Source organism: Bufo gargarizans, chromosome 2 (assembly GCF_014858855.1).
Source record: "Bufo gargarizans isolate SCDJY-AF-19 chromosome 2, ASM1485885v1, whole genome shotgun sequence".
Taxonomy (NCBI): domain Eukaryota; kingdom Metazoa; phylum Chordata; class Amphibia; order Anura; family Bufonidae; genus Bufo; species Bufo gargarizans.
Window position 1 is genome coordinate 597536374 of NC_058081.1, and position 20624 is coordinate 597556997.

A 20624-nucleotide genomic window follows, 5' to 3' on the forward strand; every position below is an offset into this window, starting at 1 on the left:
GTAAATTCCACTGGGCTTAAGATACGATTGGTCAGACCACGTCCAAGAGTGAAGGGTGTATCAGCAATGTCCTTTTAACGGCAGTAAAGTCTATCAGCCTTAACCAGCAAAATACCTTACTGACCAATTCTTGGTCATGCAGATTGTGGACCTTCTAGGTTCAGTCTTTTATCTCTCTCTCTGGAGTACTGTAAAAGTAGTGAGGTCTTTCACTTGTGTAAATAATAATAACTCTCTAAAACTTTGGCCCAGTCCAGTTCTCACTTTCTCATCTAACTCACTACTCACTAGACTGACTGAGCTATGCTTGGGACTTGGGAGTCATTAAAGGGGTTGTCTCACTTCAGCAAATGGCATTTATCATGTAGACAAAGTTAATACAAGACTAGTACTAATGTATTGTGATTGTTGTCTATATTGCCTCCTTTGCTGGCTGGATTGATTTTTCAGTCGTATTATACACTGCTTGCTTCAAGGGATTACGACCACCCTGCAATCCAGTAGCGGTTGCCATGCTTATTCTGCAGTATGGGGCTTATTTTTTGCGGGGCAAGATGCAGCACGGTGGCTCATTGGTTAGCATTGGTGCCTAGCAGCGCTGGGGTCCTAGGTTAGGTTAGATGGGCAACATCTGCATGGAGTTTGTATGTTCTCCCCGTGTTTGCGTGGGTTTCCTCCGGTTTCCTTCCACACTTCAAAGACATACTGATAGGGACCTTAGATTGTGAGCTCCATTGGGGACAGTTGGATGCTAATGTCTGTAAAGCGCTGCGAAATATAGTAGCGCTATATAAGTCCATAAAATAAATACAATTTACCATGTCTTGTATTTGAAAACGGGAAAAAATTATTTGTGGGAAAAAATTTAAAGAAAAAAAAAAAAAACACAATTCAACAAGGTTTTGGGGGTTTTGACATCACAACATTCACTGTGCGCTAAAAATATAATGACATCCTTATTTTGCAATTTAATATAATTATGGTGATACCATACTTGTATAGTTAGTATTTTCTTTTATTACTTAAAAAAAAAAAACTTTGAAAAAAATCGAACTTTTCTTTGTATTGCCATATTCTGACAGCCATAGCTTTTTTTTATTTCGGTCTACAAATATGAGGGCTTGTATGAGCTGTATGAGGGCTTGTTTTTTGTGGAACAACTGCCGTTTTTTATTGGTACAATTTTTCTGGAATGTATGATTTTTGATCACTGTTATTCAATTTTTTGGGGGAAGACAAGGTGACTTAAAAATTGCAAATCGTGTGTTTTTCATTTTTTTCCATTATGGTGTTCACCACGCAGGAAATTTTTGAAAATATGTTAATAGTTCAGAATTTTTGGGACATGGTGACCCGGTGCCTACTGTATTATGTGAAGCTGGCTTACTGCAGCAGTGTACATGTATGGCATTATGCGTTAAGGGGTTAAATAACATTAAGTATCATTAAATAACAAGAACAGTTTGCAGGTACCCTGCTCTGGGGTACTGCAATACCTTAATCTTAGCGGAGCCTGGCCTGTGAAAGTTTCCTTTAATTCATCATTTAACAACGTATTTCAGTGGAACGGAAACCAAACAAATGATTAACATATTACATCACAAAAGCGCCATTGATGGAGTGCCCTGTGTTTAACACTCCACAGATTGCATACGCTTATTAATACAGACCAGCTGCCAGATCCTTTTGTATCTTTGTATTTGTTAATCACACTATTACAGCGCATTAATAATAGAGATGATACATGTTGTGCTCATTTCCGTACAACTCAGGTTGGTAAAAGGATTTATATTGGGATGTCAGGGGTCATCGCTGCCATGTGGTATCTCCATCACCTGATATGCACTTGTGGTGCTGCTCACATTTTTCCACGGGAAACAGTTGTGAGCACATTTTTCATTTTCTGAAGACTGAAAGGTCCGTTAATTATTCACATGTTTTCTTGCCTGAGATACAGCTGAGCATCCTGCAGTTCTCTCATGTACCTTAGACTGACAGCGGCAGAACAATGACCGTATTTACAACTGTCGCCGAGCAGAGCGACAGCAAAAGTCTCTGCAGGCGATGGCATTTCATTATTAGCTTATATCTGATCATCTCACTCTTCTGCACATAAATGGAGCCATTATAACAACTTGACCTGAATATCTAAACAGCAGGAAACCCTGTGTAAATGGCTACCCCTTGGATCCCTTGTTCTGTGTGGACTTTCTCAGTGAACACTATCATGGTGCTGGGTTTTAGATCTACAGTCAGGTCCATAAATATTGGGACCTCGACAGAATTCTATTTTTTTTTTGTCTTTTACCCTGCCATTTGAAATGAAACGAACAAGATGTGCTTTAACTGCAGACTGTCAGCTTTCATTTGAGGGTATTTACATCCAAATCAGGTGAACGGTGTAGGAATTACAACAGTTTGCATATGTGCCTCCCACTTGTTAAGAAACCAAAAGTAATGGGACAATTGGCTTCTCGGCTGTTCCATGGCCAGGCGTGTGTTATTCCCTCATTATCCCAATTACAATGAGCAGATAAAAGGTCCAGAGTTCATTTCAAGTGTGCTATTTGCATTTGGAATCTGTTGCTGTCAACTCAAGATGAGATCCAAAGAGCTGTCACTATCAGTGAAGCAAGCCATCATTAGGCTGAAAAAACAAAACAAACCCATCAGAGAGATAGCAAAAACATTAGGCGTGGCCAAAACAACTGTTTGGAACATTCTTAAAAAGAAGGAACGCATCGGTGAGCTCAGCAAGACCAAAGACCCGGAAGACCACGGAAAACAACTGTGGTGGATGACCGAAGAATTCTTTCTCTGGTGAAGAAAACATCCTTTACAACAGCTGGCCAGATCTAGAACACTCTCCCGGAGGTAGGTGTATGTGTGTCAAAGTCAACAATCAAGAGAAGACTTCACCAGAGTGAATACAGAGGGTTCACCACAAGATGTAAACCATTGGTGAGCCTCAAAAACAGGAAGCCCAGATTAGAGTTTGCCAAACAACATCTAAAAAGAGCCTTCACAGTTCTGGAACAACATCCTATGGACAGATGAGACCAAGATCTACTTGTACCAGAGTGATGGGAAGAGAAGAGTATGGAGAAGGAAAGGAACTGCTCATCATCCTAAGCATACCACCTCATCAGTGAAGCATGGTGGTGGTAGTGTCATGGCGTGGGCATGTATGGCTGCCAATGGAACTGGTTCTCTTGTATTTATTGATGATGTGACTGCTGACAAAAGCAGCAGGATGAATTCTGAAGTGTTTCAGGCAATATTATCTGCTCATATTCAGCCAAATGCTTCAGGACTCATTGGACGGCGTTTCATAGTGCAGATGGACAATGACCCAAAGCATACTGCAAAAGCAACCAAAGAGTATTTCAAGGGAAAGAAGTGGAATGTTATGCAATGGCCAAGTCAATCACCTGACCTGAATCCGATTGAGCATGCATTTCACTTGCTGAAGACAAAACTGAAGGGAAAATGCCCCCAAAACAAGCATGAACTGAAGACAGTTGCAGTAGAGGCCTGGCAGAGCATCACCAGGGATGAAACCCAGAGTCTGGTGATGTCTATGCGTTCCAGACTTCAGGCTGCAATTGACTGCAAAGGATTTTCAACCAAGTATTAAAAAGTGAAAGTTTTATTTATGATTATTATTCTGTCCCATTACTTTTGGTCCCTTAACAAGTGGGAGGCACTTATGCAAACTGTTGTAATTCCTACACCGTTCACCTGATTTGGATGTAAATACCCTCAAATTAAAGCTGACAGTCTGCAGTTAAAGCACATCTTTGTTTCATTTCAAATCCATTGTGGTGGTGTATAGAGACAAAAATGTTAGAATTTAGTCGATGTCCCAAAATTTATGGACCTGACTGTAGATGCTTGTGCAGTGCTCCACTTAAAAGAGTTTTCTGAGATCATCAGTATCTTTTCAGTGGGGGTCTCTGGATAGGTCATCAGTATTTAAATCTTGGAAACGTCTTTAAGGGGTTAAAAATGTGTAAGGGATTAAAAATGTAGGTACTGTGCATGTCTATCTACAGGTTGCAGAAGGGGTTGACAAGTCTTCTAATACCGTTGTTAAGTGGGACTGTTCTATCCTCCCCGAAGGTAGGAGTAGAGAAGCAGAGTAGTGAAAGTCAGTGAGAGAAGAGAAACAGAGAACAGTCCTGGGCAGCGCGCGTCAGCCAGCTCTAGGCCCCATTCACACGTCCGTATTTTTCAATCCGCATCAGTTCTGCAATTTTGCGGAACGGGTCCAGACCTATTCATTTCAATGGGGCAGTAAAAGATGCGGACAGCATTCGGTATGCTGTCCGCATACGCACTTCCGTGATGATGTCACCATGGCACCTGCTGCGCCATGTCACTGTCAGTGTTGGAGAACCCGGCCTGCCATGCTGCTGAGTGCAGGAGTGCACGGCGTCATTGGTTGCCATGCAGCATTGGTCTGCACCCAAAAATATTAACAATCTAACCGTTAACTCATCCCACAAAAAATTAGCTCCTACATAAGACAGTTGCCCAAAAAATATTTAAAAAAGCTGTGGCTTTATTAATGTTGAGAAATTATTATTTATTTTTTTCTAAAATGCTTTCTTATTTAAAATAAAAAAAAAGAAAAGTCATATTTGGTATTAGCGCATCAGTAACAACTTGCTCTATAAAAATTGCACATAATCTAACCTGTCAGATGAACGTTGTAAATACCAACATTTTTTTCTTTTTAATCAATTTTATACTGTAACAAAGCAAGGGTTAACAGCCAAATAAAGCTTAGTAAATTGCCCTGATTCTGTAGTTTACAGAAACACCCCATATGTTGTTGTGAACTGCTGTATGGCCAAACAGCAGGGCACTGAAGTAAATGAACGCCATATTGTTTTTGGAAGTCAGATTTTGCTGGACTGGTTTTATGACACCTTGTCACATTTTAAGCCCCCCTAATGCACCCCTACAGTAAAAACTACAGAAAAGTGACTCCATTTTGGAATTTACAGGATGAGGTTGCAATTTTGTAGGTACTATTTTTGGTTGCTCTATATTACACTTTATTAGAGGCAAGGTAAAAAAAAGAAATGTAATAAATATCATTGCCTTTTGACTTTTAATACAAATGTTGTCTTGTAAGGGGGGTTCACACTAGCGTTAGGGATTCTGTTATGGCTTTCCGTTATAACGGAAAATAACGAAATGCCCAGACAGAATGCAAAACGGAAGCCTTTAAAAGGCATTCTGTTTGCTTTCCGTCCTAATAGAAGTCTATGGGAAAGCATAACAGATCCGCCTGGGTCCCGTTATGCAAGACGGAAAACAAAGTCCTGTCGACAGCTTTCCCATTGACTTCTATTAGGACGGAAAGCAAACGGAATGCCTTTTAAAGGGTTCCGTTTTGCATTCCGTCATAATACAAGTCTATGGGCAGAAGAACGGATCTGTCCTTCCATCTTATGGATTCCGTTATAACCATGCTATAACGGAAAGCCATAACGGAATCCCTAACGCTAGTGTGAACCCACCCTAAATTTGTTTTATTTAAAATAAATTTATAATATATATATTATATAATATATATATATATATATATATATATATATATATTTTCTTTTTTTTTTATAGTACAGCAACTAAAAAAGCGGTGGAACACCAGCCGGGACTAATACCGGTGAGAAATAAGTGCTAAACAAAAGAGTGGAGAAGGTTTAAAAAAAAACAAAAAAAAACACATACATGTATACCTGACTTCTTGGATTTTTAAAGCTGATAATGGAAATGAGAGCGTAAGTAAATTTTATTTAATAATTTTAAACATTACATAAAAAGGGCTTGTCCACACGACTTTGTGAAGCCCATGCCCGTGCTGTGGACCGCAAATTGCGGTCCGCAATGCATGGGCACCTTCCGTGGCCCAGCCGCATGGGGATCGCAGACCCATTCACTTAAATAGGTTCACGGTCCCTCCGTTCCGCAAAAAGATAGAGCATGTTCTATCTTTTTGCGGTGCGGAGGCACAGAATGGAACCCCAGAAAGCACTCCATACTGCTTCTGTAGTGTTCCTTTCCGTGTTTCCGTTCCGCATCTCCGGATTTGTGGACCCATTGAAATGAATGAGTCCACATCCATGATGCGGAATGACAACGGAACGGTGCACGTTTATTGCGGATCCGCAAATGTGATCCGCAATACGGGAACGGGACACCAACTGTCGTGTGAATGAGCCCTAAAAAATTGTAATATAAAATGTATTAATTATAATATTTTCTAAACAGAACCGTGGACAATCTTTCCGAAGCTCCGAGATCTCATCAAGCAGTGTCAGAAGCTCATGGATCTTAAGCTCTTTCAGAATCTCATGCTTTGTCAGAAGCACACGGATCTGAACAAATGTCTGCCGAGGTGGAGGGAATAATTGAAGAGGTTACCCAGGAGGCTACAGAACAAGATCCACCACTGCAGCCTTCTATAGTAATCGAGGAAAGACCAGAAGAAATTCCTCGTCCAGAGCCAGTAACTCCTGTAGCAGCTAATTCTCCGGTGTGTCGTTCTTCTGGCAGACGACAGCAACAGAATGATTCCGGTGTAGATCTTCGAACCCAGGTGGATACAATGGTCATGGAATATTTAACCCAGAATCGCTCTGAAGCCAAGGAGGAAACTTTGTTAAAAGGCCTAGGTTACCTTTTGCGCTGTGTGCCAGAAGAACGACATGCACGGTGCGTTTCTGCTATGGTTCAAGTTCTTGGTTGGTTTGCTGCCCCCAGGAGCCACATCACTTGGAAGACTATCTCGATCAATTTAGAAGAGAACAGTTGAATCTTCCTTCCCGTCATCGCCCTGATCCCCCAATTGTACAAGCACCGGACCCTTTTATGAGGGAATTGTATGACCGCTAAAAAAATTTTTTTTGTTAATAATAAAAGTTTTATACTTTTAATCTTTTGTTAGAAATTTTTAATAAAAAAGGTTCTAATTTTTTTAATTAAAATTATGTTTGTTTTTAATATTGATTACATATTATCTATTTCGGTCATTATTATTAGAAAAGGCCTCATGCACAAGAAAGTTGTGAATCTGTTCCACGCATTGGGGACCACAATTTGCGGTCCTCAATACACAGAAAGGCCGCACAAAAAAAACATTTTTTTATGATATGGTACATAATTACTTCTATTATTTTTTAGCACACCATGCTTGAGCTGTGCATGGAAGTTCAGTAAGGCTTTTTTCACATGAGCGGATGCCATGCGTGACACCCGCTCCGTGAATGATAGCCAAGACCCACAGCAGAAGCATGGAGTGTTAACATGACTGATAATGGTCTGTGCCTCTCTGTGACCTTTTTACTACAAAAACAGTAAACAGTAGCAGTTATCATGTCCCTGCCCACTAGGGGTTGCCCGGGTTCAGAGATGAACCCAGACATAACCATCAGAGCATTTTATGTTCTGAATCTCTACCTTGCCCTGAGCTTGATTGTGCATGGAAAGGACTTTTTCAACAACACACAGCCGGGCAGATACTTCAGGCCAGCAGTGTTTTTGATGACATCACCAGCTATGATGGGCCAGCTTTAGCACTGCCCTAGCCTTTGTACAGGCCAGGTCCACGCAGAAGCCCGCACATTAGTGCTGATGACATCACGAAACACACTGTTTGCCGGAATCATCTGCCCGGCAGTGGCTATTTTCAATAAAGAGAACCCTTTCCATGCACGATCAGACACAGGGCAAGATAGAGAAACAGAACATAAAATGCTCTGATGCTCATATTGCAGGGTCTGCCTGGATTAAAATATGATGTTATATACTTACCAGTTCAGCATAGAAATATGTGGATTGCGAGCCTCACTACGTCTGGTGTAGTCCTTGGTCAAAGCTGAACGCAGACATATACAATTTTTATTAATAAAAATGGGACATGTTTGTGTTTAGTTATGAGAACATACACAAATTTAAAATATAAAAAAATAATTATTGACGTAATTAGAAATGAGGTATTAGAAGGTATTTACACCAAATTTATTTTAAAAAATTGGATTTTACAAAATACCTCAGCCCGCAAGCCCACGTCAAAGGTCCTCATTCTCTTGCGAGTCCCTAATCTTAACTAACTATTTTTTGGCGGAATGGACCGTTGGATGCAGATCGTGGATCCCATTCAAGTGAATAGTTTCGCAATCCGCATGCTGCTGTCCCACAGTCGGTGCCCATGCATTGTGAACCATGTGCAAGAGGCTTTTAACATCTTATATTTTTTTTGTGGTACCCTAGCAACATCTACAGGTCCTTCTCAAAAAATTAGCATATTGTGATAAAGTTCATTATTTTCTGTAATGTACTGATAAACATTAGACTTTCATATATTTTAGATTCATTACACACCAACTGAAGTAGTTCAAGCCTTTTATTGTTTTAATATTGATGATTTTGGCATACAGATCTAAAAAAATTAGCATATTTCATCCGACCAATAAAAGAAAAGTGTTTTTAATACAAAAAAAGTCAACCTTCAAATAATTATGTTCAGTTATGCACTCAATACTTGGTCGGGAATCCTTTTGCAGAAATGACTGCTTCAATGCGGCGTGGCATGGAGGCAATCAGCCTGTGGCACTGCTGAGGTGTTATGGAGGCCCAGGATGCTTCGATAGCGGCCTTAAGCTCATCCAGAGTGTTGGGTCTTGCGTCTCTCAACTTTCTCTTCCCAATATCCCACAGATTCTCTATGGGGTTCAGGTCAGGAGAGTTGGCAGGCCAATTGAACACAGTAATACCATGGTCAGTAAACCATTTACCAGTGGTTTTGGCACTGTGAGCAGGTGACAGGTCGTGCTGAAAAATGAAATCTTCATCTCCATAAAGCTTTTCAGCAGATGGAAGCATGAAGTGCTCCAAAATCTCCTGATAGCTAGCTACATTGACCCTGCCCTTGATAAAACACAGTGGACCAACACCAGCAGCTGACATGGCACCCCAGACCATCACTGACTGTGGGGACTTGACACTGGACTTCAGGCATTTTGGCATTTCCCTCTCCCTAGTCTTCCTCCAGACTCTGGCACCTTGATTTCCGAATGACATGCAAAATTAGCTTTCATCCGAAAAAAGTACTTTGGACCACTGAGCAACAGTCCAGTGCTGCTTCTCTGTAACCCAGGTCAGGCGCTTCTGCCGCTGTTTCTGGTTCAAAAGTGGCTTGACCTGGGGAATGCGGCACCTGTAGCCCATTTCCTGCACACGCCTGTACACGGTGGCTCTGGATGTTTCTACTCCAGACTCAGTCCACTGCTTCCGCAGGTCCCCCAAGGTCTGGAATCGGTCGTTCTCCACAATCTTCCTCAGGGTCCGGTCACCTCTTCTCGTTGTGCAGCGTTTTCTGCCACACTTTTTCCTTCCCACAGACTTCCCACTGAGGTGCCTTGATACAGCACTCTGGGAACAGCCTATTCGTTAAGAAATTTCTTTCTGTGTCTTACCCTCTTGCTTGAGGGTGTCAATGATGGCCTTCTGGACAGCAGTCAGGTCGGCAGTCTTACCCATGATTGCGGTTTTGAGTAATGAACCAGGCTGGGAGTTTTTAAAAGCCTCAGGAATCTTTTGCAGGTGTTTAGAGTTAATTAGGTTAATAGCTCGTTTAGAGAACCTTTTCATGATAATTTTTTTAGATAGGAATTTTGGGTTTTCATGAGCTGTATGCCAAAATCATCAATATTAAAACAATAAAAGGCTTGAACTACTTCAGTTGGTGTGTAATGAATCTAAAATATATGAAAGTCTAATGTTTATCAGTACATTACAGAAAATAATGAACTTTATTACAATATGCAAATTTTTTGAGAAGGACCTGTACTTTGGAGGCAGACAGCAGGTTGTTTAAGGACTACACCATGCAGTGGGAATTCGTAGCACCACCTTGTGAGTACAGAGTTGAAGTGAGTAACAGTGAGGTTCAGAGAGCAGCAAGAAAAGTATTCCACCCCTATGTCTGGATGCTTGAAGTTGAGAGAAAAGTACAGATGCAGGAAGATTGACTCAGGGAGAAATAAACTAGGCCTGATTAACACTGGGGTCTGTATAAATGTGGTATCTGATCTGGGGTCTGTATAAATTTGTGGTCTTATTTGGGGGTCTGTTCTTAGGTCTGTATAAATGTGGAGTTTGATCTGGGGTCTGTAAATCTGGCATCTGATCTGGGTTCTGTGTAAATTTGGTGTCTGATCTGGGTTCTGTGTAAATTTGTGGTCTGATCTGGGTTCCATATGAATTTTGGGGCTCATTTGGGGTTTGTATGAATTTGTGGGCTGATTTTGGTTCTAATCTGGGGTCCGTATTAATATTGGGGACTGATCTGCAGTCTCCCTTAAAAGTGTATTCCGGTTGTTACATGTAATAAATATTAGATCGGTGGGGGTCCTACCACTGGGACCACCACTGATCACGAGAATGGTAACCTCGTACCCCCTGCAGCCTCCCTGAAATGAACGGAGCGCCCGCTTGGGCATGTGTGTGGCCGCTCCATTAATTTCTATGGGAGTTCTGGAGATAACCGAGCGCTGTAGTCTTTTTCATCCTTTTTTTTCATTATATTTAAGTCTCCCTAGGGGACTTTAACATGCAATCCTCTAATTGCTTCTCCCATAGACTCCACAATTGCAGCCTATGCTTCTGGGTGTCTCCTGTGTAAAGCAGCAGGCATCCGACAGCTATGGCGGCTATAAGCTTGTAAGCTGGCGTCATGTTTAAAGTTCTGAATTCTATTGTATATGTATAGTGGAGGTCGGGAAGGGGTTAAAATAAGTAATTCCCCATTTAACTAGGGCCTTCAGAATTATCATAGTGCTTGAGAACACCCCTGTATATTTAAAAACTTTTATTCCCCTTTTATCCAAATTGTCACTGCTGCATCTTGAACCCAGGACCTTCTGTATGGGAAGCAACAACTTACCAGCTGAGCCACAGGCTTAATTGCAGTGAGTGAAAGGGATTTCTCTAATTAAAAACCCTCACTAGTATTCATGTACAATGCACTGGTATCTAAAGATACATCTCTGTATAGCATGACATTGGGAGAACAGCAAAAGTCTAATTATTTAGCAATCAGAAAAATATAAGTGAGCAAAATAAATTACGATAAACACATATTATCTCTCTCTCTCTAAACTATACATTTTTGTGATTAATAGATGAATTAGACTTTTGCATTTATCAAAGGACTTGAACTCATGACTTTATGTATGGGAGACTAGTGTGCTACAGAGCTAAGTGGTATCATTGTAAAAGCGAAAATTCAGCTCCTCTGTCATTAACATCAGCACGAGGAACTTCGTGGCATGGGTTTCCATGGTCGAGCAGCTCCATGCAAGCCTTACATCTCTGTCTGATGGACAAGTCTGGGTTTGGTGAATATCTGGAGTACGCTACTTGCCTGACTGCACTGTGCCAACTATAAAGTTTGGCGGTGGAGGGATAATGCTGGGGTTGTTTTTTGGAAGTGTGTCAAATGTAAATGGCTTAAGGAGGCATAGTGAGCAAGAGATAAGACCGATGACGGGACAATACCAGAACTAAGTAGTTCCATTATTGGAATATGGTCGGGACTGTCCCAGAGTTCCAGATATGGTGAGTCAAGGCTAGTCAGAACTCTGGGGATTAAGTTTGACAAGAGGAGGGGGGATGGGGTGGGAGCCAGCTTATCCCTCAGATTTAACCAAACTAGGCACGTTCCCTTTAGTAAGGGACTGGGGTTGTTTTTCAGAGGTTGGCCTCAGCCCCTTAGTTCCAGTGAAGGGAAGTCTTAACAGCATACCAAGACATTTTGGACAGTTGTACGCTTCCAACTTTGTGTGAACAGTTTGGGTAAGTAAGTGCCTTTTTCTGTTCCAGCATGGATGTGCTCTAGACTAGAGCACAACGCAAGGTCCATAAAGACATGATTGGGTGAGTCTGATGTGAAAGAAGTTAAATGGGCTTCACAAAGCCCCGACCTCAACCCCATCAAATACTGAATTAGAACGGAGATTGTGAGCCAGACCCATTCATCCAACATCAGTGTCTGACCTCTCAAATGCTCTTCTAGAGGAATGGGTAACAATTCCCACAGACACCATCCAAAATCGTTTGGAATGTCTTTCCAGAAAAGTGGAAACTGTTTTATCTGCAAAGAGGGGACTACTCCATATTAATGACTCTGAGTTTTTAATGGGGTGTCATAAAAGCTGCTGTAGGCGTCCTAAAACGTCTGTCCATACAGTGTAGCTGTCAGTCGCTGGTAGGGCCTTCCATTGGACTCCTAAGCATAGAATGAGCAGAGATTCAAATGAAGAAATGACACGTTATACTGAATCTTTTCCCATAAAACTATATATCAATCATCCTCCTCTGTAAAAAGCTGCTATAGATAGGACTTCTTCTACAATGTGACAGGTTCCTTTTAAAGCTGACTGGGCTCGAGGGGGCTCTTCAGCTTGCATACTATTAAGCAAACTGCATTTTCCATATACCGTATTTCTGCAAGCCTTTTCAAGTAGCACCAGGTCCCCAGACTTGAAAATAGGAGATTTACATAAAAGGGCAATGACGATGATTTTCCACCTTTGAATCAGATTAAGTTTGTGAATAAATGTCTTTATTATCCTATGATAGGTATTAAAAATATGGAAATCTTAGTTAGATGCTACAAATGATTTTTATTGAAATATAAAAGGTTTATGGGTCACATTTAGTAATATCTGGCATTGCATACAGCATGCTTAAGAGGTCTGTTGGATTAAGATGCGGCAAATTTATTTAGAGGCGTATAGGAAGATTGAAATCAGGAAAAATATATCATTTCACTATGGGTTACTGTCGACCCTGTTGTGGTGGCAACAACACTGAAGTGGAACTGTTGAATTGGTTGCTGAGGACTCGCCAGTAATACATTTGTTATGTTTATGTATGCCGTCTCCGCACTTAAAGGGGTTGTGCACCATTACATATTATTTTAACCCCTTACTTACCACCTTTCTAAAATTGGGCAGCCACCTTTTAATGGAGTCCCAGTCTCAAGGCTGAATCGGACTCCTGTGCAGCGGAGAGCAGGGTTCGGCTCACACATGAGAGCCGGCCTCCTTCCCTAGCGGCCTCTCTGGCGCACCCTGATGGTGACTGTCAGAATAGCACTGACAGTATAATGCATTGTATAGCATAAGCTGTACAATGCACTAAATAAGCGGTCAAAAGATTACCTGATTTATTAAATATTAAAACATTTGTAAGTTAAAAAATACACCTCGTTTCCATGGTTATGACCACCCTGCAATCTAGCAGTGTTGGCTGTGCTTGCACAGTATAGGAATAAGCACCAGCCACGGCTACCGCTGCTGGATTGCAGGGTGGTCGTAATGATGGAAATAAGCAGTGTATAGTGTGATGGAAAAATTTACCAAGCCAGCAAAGGCAGCAATATGGGCATTTACAATACATTAGTAGGTGGCTTGTGTCGTCATGATAAATGCCATTTTCTGAAGTGAGACAACCCCTTTCATGTAATCATCTGTTTGCTCTGAGCTCTCCCTAGTGGGGGTTGCATGAAAAAGCAGTGTCTTTACATCAGGAAGAGAAAGGAGTTCGACGCCTGGCCCCCTGCCATCAGGCCCCGTAGCAGTTGCATGGTCTGCCTTCATTCAAGGTACACCAGTGCTCGGGCTTCATAGCAAAAACTAAATGGGTCCTCCAGTGCGATTTCTGATGCATTTCCAAGCCTAGGCCTTCTTTCTCTAGAAGCCACATAGTCTGACTCTGTCTCTGTGATATGTACACCTTGACAACCTGATGAAAAGAGCTATAACTGACAACCGCTTCTGTGACTTTAGAGTCTCCTGGAAAGTTGTCATTCCCATTCCCCCGCATTGCAGTGAGCAGGAATACAGTCCTTTTTTTCTTGCAGAGACTGGTTCCACTACAGAACATCATAGGCCAGTGATTTTGGAGCTTTTAGGCCATATCTAAACATATTCAGTTATTATTTTTTTTAGCTTAACCTTTATATTCAGAGCTGGGAGATTGTATAAACCCTTAATGTTTTTATGTGGAGCAATTTTCCTAATTAAACAGGGGTTGAAAGGATCTAATTTACTTCTTCACAACAAGAATCACTCATGTAAGGAGGATTCTCCAATTGCCATGCTGATGACCCAATACCAGACCTTCTACCATAAGCATTAACACTGCAGCACACTCCCATCTCATTTCCTTATTAAATCTAATTTTCCTTCGTTAGTTGCCAGTTAATTCTCAATGATAATAAGCAGCCGCTCATTATTTAATTATTCCACTGACACATACTGTCCTTAACTTACTCTCATGACGTACACATAGATGCAGCACTAATTGGAGGGGGTTGGCATGGTGAAGTAAGGATAAGAGGGTATTATGGTATATAGATAGAATCAGTTTAATATGAAGATGGAGCAATAAACAACTCGCACTGTACGATGAGTGACTATAAAAATATTTACCCCACCTTTGGAATTTTTTATGGCCTCTTCATATTGTGTTTCTAGCTTATGCTCCACAGATATTTCCAGACATAAAAACCAAACATATTGTTTATGTTATGCTCCCACGTCAGTCCAATCTGTAGCCTAAAGAACCCCTTTAAGGAAACATAATATGTTCTTTGCATTTAAAAGCACAGTCCACTATGCTTTTCAATACAGCAAAAAAGGTAAATCAGTGCACAAAGCCTGGAGATATGCTTGTGATATATAATAGGTCAATGTGAGCCTATGGCTATGTTTGGCGAGAAGTGTTCTCAGCACAGAAGCCAACTATAGTTATAAACGTAATGTGAACATAGCCTTAGCAGTAAATCGATTTACTGACAGCACATGTAAATTATCTTTCAAAATATATGAAAGATTACAATTAGGGCTCATGCACACGACAGTATTGCTTTTTCAGTGTTTTGCGGGCCGTTTTTAACGGATCCGTTGTTCCGTTTTTTATTTCCGTTGTGTTTCCGTTTCCTTTCCGTTTTTCCGTTCCGTTTTTCCGTATGCCATATACAGTATACAGCAATTACATTGAAAAAATTGGGCTGGGCATAACATTTTCAATAGATGGTTCAGCAAAAAACGGAACGGATACGGAAGACATACGGATGCATTTCCGTATGTGTTCTGTTTTTTTTGCGGACCCATTGACTTGATTGGAGCCAAGCACCGTGATTTGCGGACAAGAATAGGACATGTTCTATCTTTTTACGGCACGGAAATACTGAAATACTGAAACGGAATGCACACGGAGACACTTCAGTATTTTTTGCTGAACCATTGAAATGAATGGTTCAGTATATGTTCCGCATACTGAACTAAGAAAACGGCCAGTATACTGAACGCAAAATACTGTCGTGTGCATGAGCCCTTAGGTAGATTTACCAAATCATGTGTTTGTTAGTAACCACCTGTTCTCCATTCTCAGCGCAAACATTGCGTGGCATTGACACAATTGTGCTAATAAAACAATATGTTATGAATATGAACGTTAAAATATCTTTTGCTATACCTACCAGAGGCAGGCCACACCACTGCTTTGGACCCATAATAACTGGGGACCAGTTTTGAACTTCTTCCTATGTTTTCCTAAAATAATAATTATTTTTTGCCTGCAGTTGCCACTAGGGGGAGCTCACTGCAAACAGATGTATAAGGTTCGCAATAGGTTTAATGAGCTCCACCTAGTGGTGGATGGGAACGGACAGAATGTTGTACCAATTTGAGTTTTGCTATGGATGCCTATGTATCACGGCGGACAAGCACTCAGACACACAGAAAAACCAACAACCAGGCTCTGGGCGAGAAGCAGGGGAAGGGTCACCTCCTAGCTAATCCCTGACCACAGGCAGACCTTGGTGGTAGGAATGCTGTGTCCTTGTGCCTGGGCTAATACACCCTAAATTCCCTGAGATGGTGAAAAGGGGAAATAGGAGCAGCCTGCTCGCACGGAACCTGGAAGGGAGAGATGACACAAACACAACTAAAACAGCAAACAACAAAAACAGAAACCACACTTATCTTATCAGAGCTGGGACAGAAAACCTTCCTTCCTTGCTTGCTTGCTTCCTAGGCCAGAATGATTTCTATAACCCGCTCAGAGCACTGGAATTGAGAGCCATTTAAACTAATGACCCCACCCAGTGCACCTGATGGGAGGCGGATCCAGCACGACTCCAAAACAAACACTAAACACGTGCTGCTATTCTGGCCGACCTCCGCACATAGTCAGAGCCGGGCATGACACTATGATTTCTGTATACAGTCTTGGTCTGATATAGTACTGCATCTGCATATCCATGTAGCTACCAAATAAGATCATTTGATAACTATTACCAAGACCTTTATATGAGACGGTCACATGGGACAGATCTCTAAATATCACAAAAGTTGTAGATACGAGCAATTTAAAGCAGGGAGAGCTTATAGTAACTGTTAGGCTACTTTCACACTACTTTTCCGGCAGGCTGTTCCGGCGGGGGAACAGCCTGCCGAATCTGTGCTACCGCTAGTGCACCGTGCCGCCGGAAGTCCGCTCCGGCCCCATTCACTATAATGGGGGTGGCGGGAGGTCCAGCTGCAGCACGGCAAACATGCCGAGAGGGGCGGCCAGACAAGAACTACAACATGCTGCGGGCTACCGCAAGTGTGAAAGTAGCCTTACTTGGGATGAAAAGCACTATGCATCTATAAGATGCCAGAAAACTCTCATCATTCAAGTGATGCACATGTCCGCTTCACCGTTTAGGAGTATGTGTTTCTTAATTTGCATGGTGATCTACGTGCATTAGTGATTTGTATAATGCTCCCATCTTTGCGCTCACACAGTGGATTTCACAATGCTGTTGAAGTAAAGCGATCCTCCTGTTCTGCACAGACAAGGTACCATACATAGACCTGCCATAGGTTGCAATTAGGGTGAGAACTTTCTATGAATTATTAGGAGACTTCATGTTTATGAAAATTACAGAGTAAGGGCATGTTGGCTGGCACTGTATGGGGTCACATTATGGCTGGCATTATGTTGGGTTATCCTGGGTGGCACTGTATAGGGTCACATTATGGCTGGCAGTATGTTGAGGCATGCTTGGTGGCAATGTATTGAGTCATATTATGGCTGGCATTATGTAGGGGCATGCTGGCTGGTACTGTATAGGAACACACTATTTGTTGGAACATTGTAGATGGCACAGTATGGAGGCACACTATAAGTGGCATAGTAATAAACAGCTCACCTACCGCAGAACTACCAGCATGTTGTAGTTTTATTAGTCCAGCACACAATCGCCATCGGAGTCCTCACCCTCTATGCCGCTTCTATCAGACGGTAGGATATCATGTTTTTTTTTTTGGCCCTCCTCCCCTGCTCTGCATTTGCCCCGATGGACACTGTTACTGCCCTCAACACCAATATCTAGGCTGCAGGTGCCATTACTACCAACAATAGCTATGCCTGGGATCTGCAGCCTCCTTCTCAACCATCACCTCAGGGCAGTACTAACACTGATTGCTCTCACACAAATCGGCAACAGGGAGACTCTCTTAACTATCTGCCGCACTAGGAAGGGGCAGTGAAGATTGAGAGGACTCCACTAAAAGACTTCTCTGGGGCTGCAAAGAGGAGATGCAGGAGGAATGCTATGACCCCTGGCTCCACGGCACAGTGTAAGACTCCGAACTCACCTCCACATTATCCTGGTGCAATATAGAACTAAAAAAAAAACGGAAGTTAATTCAGACCCTTAGGGATCACAATGTATCCCAAAGGAATGAAAACATCTGGGCGCCGACAGGGGTGGTTAGGATCGTGCAAAAAGGGAGAGAAAAGGGAGGGGGAGGCAGCTCAACAATGTGTTGGTGGTTACAGACACTTAACAGAATAGTATATAAGTGTGCAGGGTGATATGTCTATAGTGTTGAGCAAAGTCAATCACTTGCTGTATAGACCCCAAGGATGAAATAAGGGAAAGAGAGCGCCAAACCCCGTTCTAGAACACAGTTCTAACGTAAATAGGGAGCACCACTCGCAGTGATGGCGACTATATGACACTAAATGTGTCATAAGACAATAGCGTGAAGTACAGATAGTAAGTACTCAAGATAAAGAACCGTGAACGGACACAGCTATAGAGAAAAAACATGAATAAAACTATATAAAAATAATAATATAAAATGGTATAGTTATGATAAAAATAACGTGAAGTGCCCCTCAGGACAATTTCACACAAGTAGCACTCACTTCACTGGGGGGTAGTCATCAGGATAAGCACATGACACCTGTGACTTGAACCCCCCGGCCAAGGATCGCATGTAGAGTCGTAGTGATGGAAGGCAGCAAGAATCCAGTGCTTCTGATCAATCACTTTTAATACACATATGTGGCTCAACGCGTTTTGGGGATACCAATTCCCCTTCTTTAGGAGCATTACATAACCAAATGACAATGAGACAAAGGAATTTATACCTTAAAACCCCCGAAAAGGGCGTGTTTTTCTAAAGACTGGAAGTGGTATGACCACATTTCCGGTATTTGGAACACATGTGCGTCCCACATGGTAGTTACAAATAAAAAATAAAACATCTAAGATAATGGTAACATAACAGCAAATGATAGAATATATAATAAAGTAGACCAATTCATGACTCGAACGAGCTAAAAAACATGCATTCAGGGTTACCCTTTGTCTAAAAACGATGTCTAACAACTTTAGGGTATCGGACCGGAAGTGCCCCTGACTTCCGCTCCGTGAAGCGCAAGCGATGCGCTCCACCAGGGGCGAGAGCCAGGGCCTCCGGTGAGTGACATCAGGATCCACACGACCTAATTAGTGTATCCGTTAATGGGGGTTACTTGCCAGTGTGAATCCTTGCGCCAGGCCGGGACGCGCTGGACCGGAAGTGTTCCCGACTTCCGCTCTGTGGAGCGCACCTGATGCGCTCCAACAGAGACAAGAGCCAGGGTTTCCGGTCCATGACGTCTGGGCTCTGGTGTCACGCACCGTGTGGTTCAAAGAAAACCTGCGATAGTTTACATTTAATGCCTAATGAGAACAAGGGACATATTGGAATATCGATAGCAAGCAGACAGAACAAAATTATATAATATACAATAAACAGACAATTAATTATGGACAAACAATGGGACGTGATAATATGCATATATAGTAGTATAAAGGTATAAAGAAATTATTAAAAGTATATATATATATATATATATATATATATATAAAATGCACAAAAATATATATATAAAATATATAAATATATATAGACGAAAATGAAAATAAAAATAATAATAAAAATCTGTATATATAGATTCCATTCATATTATGTAATTCATGATTAAATAGAATATAGTTAGTGTTTAAATAGAAAATTAATAATAAATAAATAGTAATAGATAAATAATAAATAGAAATGGATAATAAAATCAGTTAAGTAGTGGGAATCAGATACCAACGAGTAAATGAATAAAAATAGGTTAAATAGTAGAAATCAAATACCAATGAATAAATGAAAAAAACTACATATAAAAGAATAGACTTGAGTCACATGATCATTTCCTTGCAAAAGAACGGCACTCCACCTTAGGTACTTGCACCCACTGTAGGTGATAGGTCCGGATAATGGGCACAATGTATTGATATGCGAAAAATGCGAGGGTATAGTATAGCCCTAACTCAGAGGAATTGTGTTCCTGGTTTTTATTAATTTTGAGATACTCGTTATCTGAGTAGCACTGCATGCAATTTTAGTAGTTGGAATACTCTAAAGACTCATTCAATCCAAACGGGGTCAAGGTATTCAGTTTGAAGATCCAAAACATCTCCTTGCGGCAGAGGGTTTGGTAGGAGTAAGGGACCCACTCCAAAGGCGTGACAGAGGAGGACTGAGCGATCCAGTCCACATTTTCACCCTCTTTCTCCTCAATGATAATGTTGCACCTTTCCAAAGTTACCAGGAAAAATTGTGGCCTACTACTACTACTACTTCTGGCCAGATAGCTGGTGTTGCTATTACCCACATTCTGGCTCTAGGTCTTTTGTTTGGAACCCTTCTGTAGCCCTGACGTTTTTGGGCCTTACAGATAATTTTGTCCGCTACCCTGTATATTGGTGTAGTAATCATATATATGCTGGTTTTATTAAATTGAACAACCCCCCAACAAAAATTGGCACCAGATGGAGATTTAGGTCTAAATTCGTTGTCGCTCACAGATAATTTTGTGTGCTTCCCTGTGTTTATGTGCCTACTGATCATGTATATACTGGTTTTATTAAATTGAATAACCCCCACAAAAAATGTATGTAAATGGGTGATTGATGTCTCATGCCTAATATCACATTATCAGTCACAGATAATTTAGTGCGCTACCCTGTGTATTGGAGTTCAGATCACATATTTGCTTGTTTTTATTAAATTGAACAACCCCCTCCCAATAAAAAAAAAATCGAACTCTGTGGAGATCCCTAATATTATACTATCAGCCACTGATGTTTAGCCTGTTACCCTGCGTATTTTCTATGGTTTTTAACTTAAGCAAAAAAATAAATAAAATGTAATTAACTATGTGAGATT